Source organism: Saimiri boliviensis, chromosome 17 (assembly GCF_048565385.1).
Source record: "Saimiri boliviensis isolate mSaiBol1 chromosome 17, mSaiBol1.pri, whole genome shotgun sequence".
NCBI lineage: Eukaryota > Metazoa > Chordata > Mammalia > Primates > Cebidae > Saimiri > Saimiri boliviensis.
The window spans coordinates 18361015-18378314 of record NC_133465.1 but is presented as its reverse complement, the minus strand read 5'-3'; the positions used below and the strand labels follow the sequence as shown (position 1 = coordinate 18378314).

The 17300-nt window shown below is 56.5% G+C and overlaps 1 protein-coding gene across 2 annotated transcripts in view; it reads right to left on the bottom strand.

The window, feature by feature from the left end:
• Positions 1 to 17300, bottom strand: part of RAI1 (retinoic acid induced 1) — a 129138-nt gene that overhangs the window by 72892 nt on the left and 38946 nt on the right. Inside the window, exon 2 of one of the 2 annotated variants that reach the window (XM_039476838.2) lies at positions 12642 to 12776. The exons of the other annotated variant lie outside the window; for it this stretch is intronic. The gene's annotated coding sequence lies outside the window, so the exon portion shown is untranslated. The remainder of the gene's footprint in view (positions 1 to 12641; positions 12777 to 17300) is intronic. 2 annotated transcript variants of the gene reach the window in all.

The following is a 17300-nucleotide window of genomic DNA, read 5'->3' as shown; positions in this document are numbered from 1 at the left end:
TCAGGACTCTTGTGGGCCAAGTTCAGGGCACACCTAGGGGCAGGAGCTCCAACCAGTCTGGGTTGGCAAGATAGGGCCACTTCAGAACACAGACCTGGGCGCTTTTCACTTAGAAAGGACCACAAAAGAGAGGAAGGCACAGGTTCAGCATCTATTGCACACCTACTAAGATGGGGCACTCACTCCCTCCTGGAGCAGCCCAGGCCACTTCTACATCACTTCTGAATGACAGAAAGTTCCTCTGTGGGCCAGGCATGGTGGCTCATGCCTGTAATCCCAGCACTTCGGGAGGCCGAGGCAGGTGGATCACTTGAGGCCAGGTGTTTGGGCCAACATGGTGAAACCCTGACTCTACTAAAAATACAAAAAAAAAATTTAGCTGGGTATGGTGGCGCACATCGGTAATCCTAGCTACCTGGGAGGCTGAGGCAGGAGAATCGCTTGAACCAGGGAGGTGGAAGTTGCAGTGAGCCAAGATTGTGCCACTGCACTCCAGCTTGGGCAACAAGAGCGACACTCTGTCTCCAAAAAAAAAAGGGTGGGTACAGTGGTTCACATCATAAGACTCCATCAAGAAATGAAAAGAAAGCAAGAAAGTTCCTCTGTCCACACAAGCAGGTACTGCTCTCTGGAGGTGCAAAGCCCAAGTCCTGTTGAGATTTCAAACAGATTCCCCCCTCCCTGCCCCACATCAGGTGGGAATGGAAAGAGGGACGGCTGTTCTTGGGGAACGGGGCCGGGAAATAGCTTCGTGGAGGTTGAGCTGGTGTGAGAACATACAGATATGCACACACTTAGATGTACAAACATATAGGCACAGAGATGTGCCCCCATGTGTGTCCAAGGAGCTCACATGCAGACATACAGGGCATGGAATACACCTACACATGCTGAACCTCACGTAAGGAAGCACACGATGGGCCCCGCTCTGTCCCTGGTCTGTCTCTGACACCTCTGCAGTGGAGATTCTTGGAGCCTCCAGGTGGGTAGGAGGGAAACAGGGTTCTGTCTCCATGACCCCCATTCCTAGTGGTCTTGGTTAGCTCCCATGGGACGATTACCATTTATTAAGCCTCCCAATTTAGAATCTGTCACAATTAACTGGAACCTCCCAACCCCAACTTTTTTTCTTTTTGAGACAGAGTTTTGCACTGTCACCTGGGCTGGAGTGCAATGGTGCGATCTCAGCTCACTGCAGCCTCTGCCTTCCAGGTTCAAGCAATTCTCCTGCATCAGCCTCCCGAGTAGCTGGGATTACAGGTGCGCACCACTATGCCCGGCTAATTTTTTGTATTTTTAGTAGAGATGAGGTTTCACTATGTTGGTCAGGCTGGTCTCGAACTCCTGACCTTGTGATCTACCCACCTCACCCTCCCAAAGTGCTGGGACTACAGGCATGAACCACTACACCTGGCCCCCAACTTCTTTATTTTTTTTTTTTATGTAAGGTCTCGCTCTGTCACCCAGGCTGGACTACAGTGGTGCAATCTTGGCTCACTGCTGCTTGACCTCCTGGGCTCAGGTGATCCTCCCACCTCAGCTTCTGGAGTAGCTGGGACTACAGTTACCCACCACCAGGCCTGGCTAAATTAAAAAAAAATTTTTTTTGTAGAGAGAGGGTCTTGCTATGCCAAGCCCCTTTTTTGGTCCTTGGGGGCTAAGGACAGACGTGAACAGCACTTGAACATGACCTTCAGTTTGCCCCTTTGTCTACCACCCCGCAACTAGCCAGCGCTTGACTAGAAATGCAGCTTCAACGTCTGTCCTCACGCATCCTCCTCAATCCCTGCCCCTGTCCTGGATGCTCATTTTCTCTCTGTCTAGACCACCCTCCTCTAGGAACCAAGATCCTCACCCAAAAATGTGAGAAAAATAAACCAAACAGTGGAACAGGAATCAGAATGTCCACATGGTCCCAGGGCCCAAGATGGCCAGAGCTTTGCATTGGGTGATGAGGGGGCCCCGGGTCTCCCAGCCCCCAGAAGCAGCCAGGACTTCTGCAGAGGCTTCAGCATTGGTATTCTCTGTCCCTCACAGCCCAAATTACATTGACTCTCCTGGGACCCTTTTATCGCACGTTGTCGCTTCAGCAAAAGGTTATGTACGAGAACATGGAAATCCCTCCCGCATATTAACTAAAGGAGCATTTTAAAAAATACACCGGAGAAAGAAGCCCACCTAAGAGCCAATTTTCCCAGTGTCTTAGATGACACGAGCACTGGACTGGGAGTCAGGAATAGGAGTCCTTGTCAGCGTTCTGCCCTTACTGGGACCTGGGGCGTGCCACGTCACTTCCCTGAGATCCAGTGTTCTCATCTGCTAAAAATGAGAATAAAAGCACCCACAATGGTGCTCTATCAGGGATGCTGTGAGGGTCATCTGAATGCCTGGAATGAATGAATCATCTTATAGAACAAGCAGAATCTGATTGGTGTTAGTATTCAGGCTTTGCCAACCAAGTACTTAACAGGCAAGGAGAACATGGAATTATTCCCCAAGCGTTCTGCATCCTTTCACACCTCCTTATCTTTCCCCACACAGTGCCCGCACCTGGTATACCTTTTCTTTTTCTTTTTGGCTTGGAGAACTCTCAGAAAACACCAAGACCCAGTTTGGAATCAGTTTCTCAGTTCTGACATTTACTAGATGAGCTTCAGAGATGTCATCTGCCTTGGATCAGAGAAAGCCAGGATGCCGGGACGGGAACCCAGGTCTGAGCAGGGTGGCAAGCTCTGCTGAGTATTGGGGCCCAGCTGGCACAGGAGTGGGAACTGCAGGCAACCAGGTGACTCAGAAGGTGGCAGCCCCGTGGCAGCTCTGCCGATAGTGCCCTGTGGGTGTGTGGCCCTGCAATGCCGACCCGATTTTTTTTTCAGGGAAGCAAAACGTAGAATTTTTATTTGAAATCCAACGTTATTTTTAAAACCCTGGGCTGGCCAAACAGCGCCCACCTGGGGGCATCGCCAGAGAACAACTTCTGGCCATGTGCTTAAGCTCTGGCCTCTCCATGGAAGAGATGGCAGAGGAGGGAGCAGGGTCTGCCCAGGGCATGGGAGAGTGAGGGTATTCCAGGCAGGGCCGAGGGGGCAGGCAGGAGCAAGGGCTGGGCAGCAGGACTGCACGAAGCAGGTTTAACTGGCGAGGAGAAGGCTGGCCGCCGGGCAGCAGCCGCCTCTGGGCCTTGGTGTGCTCTTCTGTCAAATGGGGATGATAAAAGAGCCCAGCTCCGGCAGGTGATGAGAGGAGTGTGCCAGAGGCCCCTGGCGTGAGAACAGGCGCGGTTGGGACCTGTAGGATGAATGAGGGAGTAAGAGATTCTTAAAGGGTAGTCGTCCTCAGCCAATCACTCTGCGAAGGCTGCAAACCCTAGGAGATGCCCAGGGAAGGACATCAGTTGCCTGGCGTCACACAACAGGTGACATAAATGAATGGCAGATCCAGTCACCACAGTGTGATCCATGATCCCATCCCCCTCCCCCAGACAGAAGGCCACAAACACAGGGAGTGTCCTGAGGGGCACTAAGAAGGTCTCCCCTGCTCCAACCTGTTACCGCCTTAGGCCCGTGGCCTGCCCAGGATGTCATCAGACAGCCTTTGTCTGAACTAAGCGGTGCCTTCTTCTCAGTAAGGAGGGCAACGCTCCCAACACAGCCCTGGGTTCAGCCGCAGGCTCGCTTCTTACCAGCCATGGGCTTCCAACCACAGCTGCCAGACCTTTCCAAGCCTCAGTTTCTCCATCTGTAAAATGGGATGGCAGCAACCTTTCACTGGCAAGGAGGGTCTGAAGACTGGACACAACAAAGTGCCAGGGCTGGGCACCTCGGAGGCCTCACCGAGAGGAAGCTCGGAACCACCTAGATGGGCACCTAGGAGGCCTCACGGAGAGGAAGCTCGGAACAAGATGGTTCAGTACTTCCTTCTGATGAACATTCTTGTTCCCCCCACCACCTCCCCCAGTGATCCTCCTCCAGGCTGCACCAAGGCTCTGGGTGCTATTCCTCCCTCTCCATGCTGAGCTTTACTTTCAGAGAATTAGAATCTGCTGAGCTTTAATTATCAGTCCTCCAGGACCATCACCTACTTCTCCAGCCAAGACTGAACAGTCCCCCCCAGCACTCAGCTCACAGGGGATGCAGGGCAAGGCCGAGCTGCTCTGGGCTTAGGCAAGAGCTTGGGGAGAGGGTCAGGTCCCCACTTCCCTCTAGACCAGCATTCCAGGCCTGCACAGCAGCTCCAGGAGGAGGGAGGCTGCTCTCATCCAGCCCACACCCCACCAGTTAGAATCGGAGGACTCAGGAGTTCTCAGGGAGGAAACGGAGACCCCACCCGGGTTCTCTTTTGCTTCCCTTGAGCCTCTCCTCATTGTCCCTGTGTGTTCCCACCGCCGAGGCTGCTCCAGCCGTGCTCAGTGCCCAGAGCACCTGTCTTTTCCTGCTGCCTTCAAGAGAAAACCCTTCAAGCAGTCAAGGCCCAGTCTCCTGTTTGGCCTCAGTTGCTGCCTCCGCCTCCCCACTCCCACCTGCTCACCACCCACACCCGCAGGCCTCTGACATGCTGTGTCCTGCAGCCAATACTCTTCCTTCTGCAGCAAGATGCTTCCCCTTGGAGACCCGGCCCCAGTCCCTTTGGGTGCCTTGGCCAGGGCATCTCAGCCAGATCCGTGGGGCCATCAGCAGACACTGCAGAAGGACTGAAGGAAATGAAACACAACCTGTAAACGAGGCCTGAGTCAGATGCGCAGGAGGATGGGCCTGGCCACTGGGGCCCCAAGTGCAGGGTCAGGCTCACCTGGTTCAGGCTGGTCCCGACATCCTGTGTGTGGCCCCTCTGCTCCCACATCCTCACCTGTAGGAGGGCTACTAAGGGCTGGGTGGGTGTGAGAAGCACACCAGACTGGCACCATGCCTGGCGCCCTGGCAGTTCCCAGGGTCCCGCAGAACCTGCCTCCTTGAGCATCACTTGCCCCGCAGTCTAGAAAGGGCTCTCAGGCTGGGCACAGTGGCTCAAGCCTGTAATTCCAGCAATTTGGGAGGCCAAGGCAGGCGATCACGGGGTCAGGAGATCGAGACCATCCTAGTTAACAGAGTGAAACCCCATCTCTACTAAAAATACAAAAATTAGCTGGACGTGGTGGTGCACGCCTGTAGTCCCAGCTACTTGGGAGGCTGAGGCAGAAGAATCACTTGAACTCGAGAGGTGGAGGTTGCAGTGAGCCGAGATCACACCACTGCACTCCAGCCCAGCAACAAAGTGAGACTCCATCTCATCACACACACACAAAAAGGGCGAGGGGTGCTCTTAGCTACTCAAGGAGTCTAGCCCAAGATCCCAGGCTGTGAGCGGGCCCAGGGCAAGGCTCCCGCGGCTCGGGCATCAGAGCAGAGTGACACTGGCAAAGCTTCTCTCCCTCTCTGCCCTGTGCTGCCCTCGGAAAGGCCTGCTCCAGCCTACCCTCCTGGGCCAGCAAAGTCTCATCCTGTGCCTCGGTCCCCCAGTCAGTGACAGCACCTCATAGTATATATCCCAGCCCTGTCAGGGGAGCTCCCCTCTGGGAGCCCCAGCTTTGCCATCCCTGCCCCCACTTGTACTTCAGGATGGTCACGGTGACCACTGGGCAACAGCAATGAAGCCAGGAGGCTGCACACTAATGGCCCCCCGTCTGAATCTGGTCACAGGGGTGCTGCTGAATTAGGTGACTACACATACAGAACAGGAAGTATCATGTAAATCTGAATCCCGTTCCTGAGGCAGTGGACAGCCGGTGCTGTGGGCTGCATCCCTGTGGGCTGCCACGGCAGAGCCAAGCTACCGCGCCCCACAAGGGCCACGCAGCCACCACCTCCTCATCGGCGCTGCCTGCCTGGCCCTGCAGGGCCTAGAGGTGGGTGACCCCTGCATTTTGCAAACATGAGTTCATGTTCTGATCACTCCTCCAAGGTAACACGTTTGCATTTTGAGCAAGGCCTTCAGTGCTCTGACCTCAGTGGTGACTAACGGAAGCATTTCAGCCCCGGGAAGGGCAGGAAGGGGATATTTGGCAGGAAGGCAGATACCAACATCAAAAAAACTGCTTCTGAGAGGTGGCATCTTGCAGGGATGACCCGGGGCAGGCAGGGTCTCTCTGCTGCTTCAGCGCAAAGGGCTTTATGTGGAATGAGTAAACATCTGCCTGCCTCTCTCCTCGTTCTGCCTTGGGGACCAGGTGGATGCCGACTTCCTGTTCTGCTGCCCTTCTGATCCCTCATGATACTGTTTCTGGCTCCCCATAAGATATGGGACCGGGTTCAGCAAATCTCACTAGGACCTACCCCAGCAGAAACATCTCTCCCTTTTCCCCCCTCTACCTTTGATAACAGAGCCTCAGGTGGGTCCAATGAGCATCTTTGCCCCCTAGAGGCTCATACTGAGATGACAGTCCCCTGAGCCCCAGACTGTCTCCTAGAAAGCACTGAAATGTGACAGTGTGTCCCCCTCCCCAGAAGCCAGCAAACCCAAAGCCTCTGCTGTGGCAACACACAAATGCCCCGAATGGACGGACAGGTACACAAATGCACAAATGAGCCCCTGTGTGCATTCCGGGGCTGCCAGGCACTTGAACAAACTTGACCTGGTTTTCCTTCCTTTTGTCGGTCCTCTCCGGAAAAGCTATGGTCCCCATTACACAAAGGGGAAACTAAGGCTCAAAGAAGCGGAAAAAGCCCCTGCTCCTGGCCAGCGGTCTCACTGGCTTCTGTGTGTGGCCAAGCCACAGTGTGTCTCCTCCTCTAGAGAAGATGGGCTCAGGGAGCAGAGGACGCAGATGGCAGGTGGGCGTGAGCAGGGGTACGGCAGCGGGCAGGGCCCACAAAGGCTCGTGAACCCCGCAACACCTGATGCTGGGGTGGAGGCGGGGGGTCGCCTGGTTTATTGTCATTACTACTCCTTTCTACCACTGCAGTCCTTACCAGGCTTATAGGAGACAGATAACCAGGCAAGGCCCAATGTGACCAGGCCCAGACTCTTTCCAGAAAAGGCATGGCACAGGTACCCAGCAGTGTGGATACAGTGTCTGAGCCTCACGGGGCACCTGTGGCTGATCTGCTGTGGAACCATGAGCCAGGTGGGGCAGGAGCAAGGTAGAGAGAGGCAGGCACTGCCCAGTTTGGCAAAGGTGACCTGAGTCAGACCAGGCTGCTCCAGGCTAGTGAGTCACGCAGCTCCCCACATGAATGGACATCACGGCCCCCCAGCCCCACGCTGCTTGGACCTCAGAAAGGAACCACCTCAGGGGGGCCACAGAGAAGAAGGTCTTGTCACTGTGGGTCCCAGCTTCCCAGGGGTCCTGCAGACGCAGGGGTTCATGGCGGGAACCTGGGTGCAGCTGGGGGCTACGAGGGGCATCTAGGCCTCAGGGTCAGAGGACTGGGTCCAATCTGGGGTGCTCGACTCCTGGCTGCATGACCTCCAGCGCGTCACTTCTCTGTAAAACTGGAACCACAAATGCTGACTTGCAGGATCTGTGCAAACGAGCAGCTCAGTGCCTGGCATATGAGTGGGGATCCACAGGGCTGGGGGCTGCCACCCACTCCTGGGATCTCAGGGATCCCAGGAAGAGAAGTCCCACCGCTGGAAGAGAGTCCCTAAAATTCAAAGGAGAAGCTCAAGGCTGACTCGGGCACATGTCCCTAAACACCTTGCCACTTGATTTCCCCAGCCCGTGCTCCCCTCTGTGGGCTGCGGCTCCAACTGGCTGTGCCCTGCCACTGGACCCTACCCCATTTTGCATTCTCTTCTCTCAGCCTCTTCCTCTCCCTGGCTGGGGGATGTGAGCAGGAATGGCTCAATCAGGATATAATCGTTTTTAATTAACGTGCGGATCATTTCACAGGCTGATCTCCTTGGAGACCAGAGGGAAGACGGTCTTTTAAGATTTTCTTTTGCCTCCCTCAACCCCACCCCTCCCTGCCGAAGGCCTTCCCCCCCTTCGCCCACCCAGCCACAACCTTGAAGCAGCACAAAAGCCTGATGCCTGGATCCCTCCTGGGGCCATTAGGAAGAAACCACATGCACATACATGCACGCGCGCACACACACATGCCTGAGCTGGGGGGCACCCTCTCCTCCCCCCAGAAATGCACAAACAGGATCAGAGACTGACACCACAGAGGGGACACACACAGGAACGCACACACAGAGGCATGCATGCACAACACATGCCCAAGCTGGAAGGCACACAAACCCCTTAAGAAATACACAAACAGGATCAGAGGCACACAGATGTGCACACATATTCAGACGCACCACAAAAACAGAGGCACTCACAGGCACGCCACACACACAGACGTGGACATACAGACGCACATGTCCATGGGGACGCATCCAAGCAGAGAGACATACTGCAGAACTGTCCAAATACCTACACTCACGGCGGGTTTCTCTCTACTTGGACGGTTGGTGTGCCGCAGGGGAGGGGCAGAAAGACCCTGTCCTCTGATGGGGAGTCAGAGCCGTAAGTGCCCTGTCCCCCACAAGCACCCCTAAGCCTCCCCCTGGGGTACCCTGCCACCTGCCCCACGAGGGACCTAGTGAATAGAGAAGCCACCACCCCCAGGCCCTGCCTCCTTGACATCCACCTGGCCAGAGCTTCCCACCTCTGGCCCCCAGTTGTCCCACTGCACAGCCCAGCTGAATGGCCAGCCCGACACCCCCACTGGGAGTGATGTCACGCAGCCACTTCCCTGGGTGCCCCATGAGGCCCTCAAGGGGATGAAGGGGCTTTCTCTCTTCTTTCTTCATTTTACATAAATCCTTCTCCTTTCCTCCTTTATTCACGCCCCCCCCCATTTCCTTCCTTCCAACTCCCTTCCTGCTTTTCTAATCCCTTGCTTTCTCTCCTACCACCTTGGCTTCCACTCTTTGTTCCTTCTCTCCTTCCCTCCTCTCCCAGGGGTCTCCTGGAGTGAATCTCCCGCCAGACAGAGAGTTTAAGGGGTACCCATCCCGCACACCACTCCTTCCTACCACGTATGGGTGCCAACACCTGCCTCTGCTCCTGAACAGATCCAAGGCTAGGTCTCTGACAAGTAAACTGAGGCATGGGGCAGGGGCGCAACCACCAGGACCCCTTGAGACCTGCGGTCCCACCCTCTCACTGCACCTGCTTGGGATCCCCAGCTTTTTGTCTGGAGAATGGGTGGGCAAAGAGGAAGGGGAGCTGTGGTGGGGGGTAGTTGGGGTGGTGGGCAACAGGCAGACTGTGGCCACCAGATCCTGTGAACACGTCCAGTGGGCAGTGGCCCAGGAGGGCCAAGAAGCCTGTCTGAGGCTCCAGCTGCGGTAAGCTTGGGGTCTCAGTACCTCCATCTGTGAAATGGGCAGCGTCAGCCATAAATGGGCAGGGTCAGCCATAAAGACCTCAGGAATCTTCTCAGATGTGAAAACTAACATGGCAAATCAGTAGCTGGGTCTTGGCTGCTGCTGCATAGCCCAGTGACTGCTGTGTGACCTTGGGACTCACTTCCCCTCTCTGGACTCTGGCTTCCTCTTCTGTCAAAGGAGGGAGGTCAGACAGGTGATTCATTGCCAAGGCTCTTTTTGGCTCTGGTAGAAGGTTCTAGATTGTGGGAAAGGAAAAATAGTGTCCCACTTATCCAGAGAAAACTAGAGAAGCCGTTTCTCCCACTGCACACAGTCGGAGCCTTCGGCATCAGCAGCGGCATTTTGAGCAAATCATTTTAAATATCAAGAAAAGCTCTCTATACAAAATATGCACTACATCATTCATCAGGAACATCCAGAATGTTGGACAAAAGGGGAATATTAAGTAAATTATGGTACATCCACTTGATTGGAAAAGCCTGAAGACATTAACCATGGTGTTTATGAAGCATCGGTTACAAAACAGGAAAAGGCTCACATTATGCCGGCAAAGCAAGCAGGATATACATCTGAATATAGAGAATGACGACAAAGTCTTTAAAAAACAAACCAACCACGGAGTCAAAAAGGACTAGGAAGAACTACATGAAAATACTAGCATTGTCAGAGCCCGCTAAGACTGTCACTAACCTTGTCTGTTTTCCTTTTCCCCCCTTTTCTATGAATGCTATTTTACACTATATATTTCATAAAGGTTTTTTAAAAAAAAACCTACAAGGGCTAGATGCTTCCAATTGAGAAACTTTCCCTTTTCATTCATTCATTACTGATTCATTCACTCCTGTGTTTGGCTGGACAAACACAGGACACTGTGCGTGTCTGCTGTGTGCCAGGCCCTGGGGGCTCTAAGGAAGATAGGAAGAAAAAGGTTCTTGAAAACGGAAACTCGTGGTCTGGGGAAGGGAAGGCAGCCCTACAAATAACTCTCCACTAAGGGGGTTGTGCCATGGGCATGAGCAGTAGTCAATCCTTACTGGTTTCAAACCTGCCTCCCAGAGCCTCCCTCAGCCGCTAAGGTCTCATAGTCCAACCTATGGGTCAGACACCCACACTTAACGGCCAGGCCTGCAGCTGGGTGGGTGCTGGGAGCAGGGCAAAGGTTTGCTCAGGAGGCCCCCAACCTGGGCAAAGGGTAGAAGGGCCCCTCCCTTCCCTCTACCGCAGACCCACGGCGACTTCCCTTCCAGTTCCTGATGGCCCTGGCTCGTAACCTCTCTTCCCTCCGGGCCACAAGGCCACTGCCTTGCTGCCTGACCCTCTCTGGGCTCTGATTTCCGCCTCCCAGAAGGTCCCTGAACAAGGCACCACCCAGCCCGGTACTGTTGGCTTTGAAGGTGGAGTACAGGGTCTAGAATCTGCTTGCTCCAGTCAGCCAGTGTCAGGCTGTTAGCCTGTCAGAGGGTCCAACAATGTGTCCCTGCTGTGTGGGGGCTGACAGATTTCTGGGGGAGGGTTAACTCCTTCTATTCCTGGACCAAGAGACAGAACAGCCTGAAAACAGTCTAGCCACCCCCACCCCCCACAAAGGTGCCTCCCCTCTCCCCCAGGAATCCTCTCTTCCAGCCGGGAGAGGAATTGCCTTCACCTGCCTGGGCTGCCAGCTTGGCGTCTCTGGACCTGGTTCTCCATCCCAGGAAGCAAAAGGGGAGGGGGCACCTTGATTGCCTGGCTGCTTGCCTGGGAATCCAATTAAGGCTGATTTCCACGGGCTCTCCACCCCCCAACCGCCAGTCCAGCTAGCCCTTCGCTCTTCCACGTCTCCCCCTCCTCTGCATCCCCCGATGGAGCAAAATAATCTGGGGGCTTTGAGTGCCGGGAAGCCTCTGATCCGGCGGTTCCCCCTTGGATTGAGCCCCCGCCTCAGAACTGCAGTCCCCAGAAATTTTCTGGGCTAGCATTCCCTTCCCAGGGCCGCAGTGGGAAAAGGAGAAGTTCCCACCACTCTCCTCCCCTTCATCCTCCCCTCCCCCGGCCCTGAGGGAGGGGGAGAGGCGTCCGGATCTCCGGGTCACCGGAGCAGCGTCTGCTGAGGATCGCAGGAGACAAACACTTCGTCACACCAGCACAGCACCCTCGGGATCACCTCTTTCAGCCCGCATTGTACCGGAGGGGAGGAGGCTGAGGTTAGAAGGGCCCTCAACGTGCCTGAAGTCACCAGCCAATCGCCAAGCACAAGAGGGGCTGCCATCCAAGACCCCCGGCCGCGAACCCAAGCCTCTCGTCAGGGCCGCGCACACCCCCCAGCCCCCTCCCTGCCCCGGCGCCATCCCAAGTCGACGTCTCTAACCCAAACAAGCCCCTCCCCCGGGAGCCCCCTCCCTCCCCCTACCTGAGGCCCAGGGTCAGCAGCCCCAGGAAGGACCCCCTCCCCACCCCAATCCCCCGCAGCATAAGTGCGAGATTTCGTTGTCGGCCTGGCCACTCGACCGCGCGTGAGACTGGGACGAAGGGCGGGGGGCCACCAGGCAAGCTCTTGTGGGAGGAGTGGGGAGGGGTCTCCAGGGTAAGTGTTTGAAGCCGCTCCTGCAGCTCCGTCCCGATCCGGAAGCCGCCAGGGAAGGGAGGAAGGCGGGGGTGGGGAGAGCGCGACCTTAAGCGCTGGCGGGCGGCGAGGAGGGGCGGCAGCGGCCGGAGGAAGCGCCCGGAGGCGTTGGGGGCGCCGAGTCCCCAGGGAGGCCGCGCTCCCGGGAAGTTTCCCACCGGTTGCCCAGAGCAGGATTGGGCGCGCGGATCGCCCTCCCCGGTCCGACCAGCTTCGGGGCGCAGATTGCTAACTTGAACAGAACTCCTTCCTTCTCTGGCATCTCTAGCCTCCCCATCTGCGGCCAACAGCCCCGCCATCTCAGCCCCATGCCTTCCGCCAATACCACAGTCGCCAAGACCGTTCCCCAATGCTTTGTGGAGGAAAGGGGAGGGGGGAATCCCCAGCACAACCAAACTGCAGCCAAAAGCGACCAAAAAAAAAAAAAGAAAAGAAAAGAAAAAAGAAATTCCTTCTCTTGAGACCTATTCCCTCAACCAGCGTGGAAAACCCCCAAACAGGCAAATTCGAAACTCCAGCCAAGATCCCGGCGCCGCGGGAGGGGTGTCTGCGGCGGGCGGCGACCCCTGCCTGCCGTCCCGGGCTCCGGGTAGCTCTGCGCGCGGCAGCGGGCCGGGGGCTCGCGGAGCCCTGGCGCCCACGGCGGCCCGCCGAAGACACAAAGCTCCGCCGCCAACAATACCTGCGGGCTCCTCCTGGGTCTCCCGGGCGCCGGCGCTGCGCGTCTCGCCGTCTCCCTTTCCCCCGCCGTCTCTCTCCTTCTCTCGCGCACGCTCTCCCCCTCGCCTCTTCCAGAACGCGGTAGCCAGATGAGATCCTTGGGAGAAAAAAATGTGAGCGCTCGCACGATTCCTTTCTCTCGCCAGTCGCTCGCAGCGGCCCCGGGCTCGCTCCTCTCCCTCGCGCTCCCGCGCGCGCCGCGCCTCTCACGCCCCGCGTTTCCTTCTTAGCAGCCCCAGCGAGCGCCCTCAGTAGCCATTATTCACAGGCCGCTGGGGGACAGGAGGTAATTAGAGACGGCCCCGTGGCCGCATCCACTCGGTAAGCGCGATGCGGGCGCGGGGCGCGCGCGGGGAGGGGCGCGCGACGAGGGGGCTTGGCTGCGCGCAGCCCGCGCCCCAGACGCGGGGGAAGGGAGGAGGAGGAGGGGGCAGGGAAGGAGGAGGCTGGCGGGCGGGGGGTGGGGGGGAGTGATGAGCTCTGGAAGGGAGCAGGAGGAGGGGGCGCCGGGGAGACGCTCCTGTGGCTTTCACCGCGGGGGCTTGGGGTCACTGGCTACGAGGCTCCAAGGCGCTTAGGGACGGGGGGTGTGAGTGTGAGAGTGCGCGCGCGCGCGCGCGGGCGTGTGTATGTCAAAGATAGAGGAGGGGAGGGAGGGAACGCTTTAATATTTTTCTAGTGACTTACGAGCCTGCGGATGAGGTCTTGGCTGTGCGTTTAGGTCCGTGTGTGTATCTATGTGGCTGTGTATTTCTGGTCTGTCCTACGAGTGAATGTCACGGGGCTTGAGGGGGGGTCTGGATACAAGCTTGTGAATGTGTTTCTGGGTCTCGGCGGGACTGAATGATGCGGCACTGCGTGGGGCTGTGTGTCTGTGCGATTGTTTATAGGGGGGTTGTGTGACTGCGTGAGGTACTGCGTGGGTGGGATTATGCCTGTGTGAGGTGGTGTGTATGGGATTGTGCCTGCGTGGGGCTGAGTGTCCGGAGGGCCGTTGTGTGGCCGTGTGGGCCTGTTTGCGAGTGGGCTTGTGGATGTAGGGGCAGTAAGCCTGTGCGGGGCTCCGGGTTGGCTAAAGGGCTGTGGTGAGTATCTGCAGGCGGTCGTGTGTGTGTGGCTGGATCTGCGTGGAGTCTGAAGCCTGGCGGGTGGAGGTTAGTCCTCCTGGCGTCGGGGATAGCACCCCAGTAGAAGAGCCGCTTAAGGCGCGAACAGGCAGCACCGGGTCGCGGCGGCGCAACGCGTAGTAGCGGTGGGGCGGTGGGGCGTAGAGAGAAGGTGGAGAAGAAGGGGGCCTTCATGCCGTGCCTCCCCTCGCCGCATCAGAGACGCAGCTTGGAGATCCTGCCACTTGCCCGCCCCGCGGTCCTAGAGGCACAGGGTTTGGGGACCCTCCCCAGCTGGCAGTGAGAACTGAGACTCAGATGATCCTGGGGCAGCACAGAAGCACACGGCCAGGACCGCCCGGAGAGGTGGGTCATGGCCCGGAGACAGCCAAGAACTAGGCCGAGACAAAGAAGAGCGGGACCGGGGACCTTGGGGCTAGACCACGGCGACTCTAGGTTCCCGGGTGGCCGAGGGGAGCGCGCTCAAGGCCGGTGCGTGGAGCCTGGCGGTGGTGGTGTGGGCCCTTCTTCACTGTAGTCCCAGCAGCCGCTCCAGAGCCCTGGGGGCACGTAATTACGCGCCCCAGGGCAGGGCTGCGGTGAGGGGTGTTCTCAGCGCAGCTGGCGGCGCCAAGCCCCGGGGCTGTGATTGAGCGCTCAGCTGGCCCGCCCCTCTCTCAGCAGCTCACCGCCCACGCAGTCATTCATTCATTCATCCATCCCTCCATCCATCCGTCGCTGCATCCACCCACCTTTCTATCCATCCACGTGTCCATCCATCTACCGGATTTATACTGCACCAGGGATCACACAGATGTGTCAGCCGCAGCTGGTCCCACCACTTTCTCCCGCTGGCCAGTGAGTCTGTCTCATTCTCCTCGGCCTCCAACTCCACTTCCTCCTGCTCAGGCCCCTCACTGCTCTGGAAGGAGCTACCGACCACCTCTGCCACAGTTGGGTTTTGCTGCTCAGTGCTGCTCCCCTCTCTACCTACTAAACCCCCCACCCCGCCCATACGAAAGTCTCTATACATCCGACACCCAACCCTGCCCATCAATATGTGCCAGGCGGGCCTCGGGCACTTTTTCTGGCACTCCCTGAAGCCTGTTAGCAGGCCTCGCCACCAGAAATGAATCCCTTAGGTCCTGGGCAGCCCCTGCTCTGCTCTGGACTCCCCATATTTAAAATGTCAGGCTGCTTAGTCTTCAGTATCTGTCTTGGGAACCAGGGTCACTCAGTCCTGAGGCTGCCGGGTGAACCAGGAGATGCCCATTGAGTATACCATTAAGGGGGCAAAGGAAAAGACCAGATCCCTGCTGGGGATCACCAAGCTGGTCGTCAATTTGACACCCCACCACCACTATCCCCAGATCTTTGCCCTCAGCCCCAGACAGTCCCTGTCACATCCTGATTTAGCCACCTGCTTCATGCAGCCACCCACAAGGCCAAGACTGGCAGAGGGACTTGACGGTGTGAGGGCAGTCTGTGGGCTCCCTTCTCTTGGAGGGGAGAGAATGTCTTCCCTCCCCAGTTTCTGAGTGGTAAGGAGAAAGTCCCCCAGGTGGTTGGTGCCAGCCCATACAGTTAGGCCCCCACCATGTCCTGACCTCAGTCCCAGCCTGTTGCCCCACTCACCACATTGCCCCTTGCTGTTCCTGAATTCACCAGGCACACTCTCACCTTAGGGCCTTTGTGCTTGTTGCTCCCTCTGCCTGGAATGCTGTTCCCCACCTTCTAATACACTGAGTCATTTACATATTTATGTATCTGGTAGGTATTTTTGTCTGTTTGCTCCTTGGTGTATCCTCCGTACTTGGAATGGTTCCTGGTACACATTCCATAAGCACTTGTTTAATGAATGAGTGAATGCATGGAAGAATGAGGTTAAACCAAGCCCTCCTCCTGTAAGCCTGACCAAGCCCAGGGTTTCTCTTCTTTGAGCCAACAGTCCCCTTGGAGAAAATGGGAGTGGGAGGTTGGGGTAGGGGATGGAAAACATCAGGGCCAGGACACGTCCCATGACTCAACTGAGGTGGCTCAGTGAGTACCTTTCACAGATTCCAGATTCTGGGGATGGGTGTAGAGGGATGGAATGGTGGTGGGTGGCTTGTCTCAAAAAAGAGCAGAGCCTGTCATTTGTTCCAGGGGCCTCTCTTGTTCCCCAGCTCCAAGGACTCCCTGGGGCTCCTGGGGTAGTCGGGCGGAGGGGTCTTGATTCAGGAGCGCTGCCATTCACATCTGTCAAAGAGTGATGGCAATCCCGAGCTGGCCAGGGCCCTTCCACAAGGGTTATCATGGAGAATCACAAGACAGCACCCCAAAGTCAGTATCTGACCATCCCCTGAGGAGAAACCCAGGCTCAGAGTCTGCAAAGAACTGGCCGAGACCACACAGCAACACAATCGGATCCCATCCGACTCAAAATTTCAAGATGCCTTGCTCACCTCCATCGAGCACGGTGTGTGGCATGTGGTAATGCAGCAACTTAACACGGATCAAACGAAGTGCAGCCTCACAATTCAAACCTAAGTGTGCACGAACCCCAACACCCTGCTTACTCCATCAGACCCTACTGGCAGGATTTCCTGGGATCATGGTGCCAGCACCCAGACCCTATAAATGTTGCTGGCACACCAGAAGAGGAGGCTGCCTAGCAGCAGGCTTCCTGCTCCCTAGGTTCGGACTTCACCTTTCACCAAGAGAGTCTCCCCCAGGGGAGAGGAGTTCCTCCCTCCCTGGGATGGTAGGGGCACTCACGGGTTTTAAAGGGCCCAGTCCTTCCTGGGGAAGTGTGGCTGTGTTCTAAAGAATCTGGGTCTGGACAGGTCAGCCCTTCTGTTTGTCAAGCACTATCTCAATAGCTGCTTTCATGCAAGTACGTGTCCAGACGCCGTTCCAGAGCTACTGGAGCTGCTGACCAGAGAGGGAGGGTGAGCAGAGGGCTGAGGCCTCCAAGCAGGGGCCTGGGGAATGAAGGCAATGGAGCCAGTCAAGGACAAGGCTTGCTGACAGGCCACCAGGGACAGAACTAGCCAGGGGACACCCAGGTAGAAACAAGGGATAGGGACTCAACAGGCCAGGCTGGTACACTGAGATCCACAAGTCACATTTGAGCTTGGCCCTGGTCTAGTCCTGCTGGGAGCCTGCAGGCCTGAGGTCAGATATAGACCAGTTATTAACATCTATTCCACACCTGTTTATTGAGTAGTGAGGCAGCAACTTCAAATCTCTATGTATCTCCCCCAACCCCATCAGTAAGTCTCATCATTTCAGAGACTGGGTCACTGAGGTCCGGGAAATGCACTTGTCTCCAGTCACACAACAAGAAGGTGGCAGCAGTATGCCTCCATCAGCTTGGTACATATTTACTGAGCACCTACTAGATGCCAGGGTCCATTCTGTGTGGAGGATTCAGAGCAAGGAAAGAGACAATGCTTTCATTCTAGTCTCAAAAGACAAGAAACAGAATGAATAAGTAAATGATGTCGTATGTTACATTAGGTGAAGCATGCTAT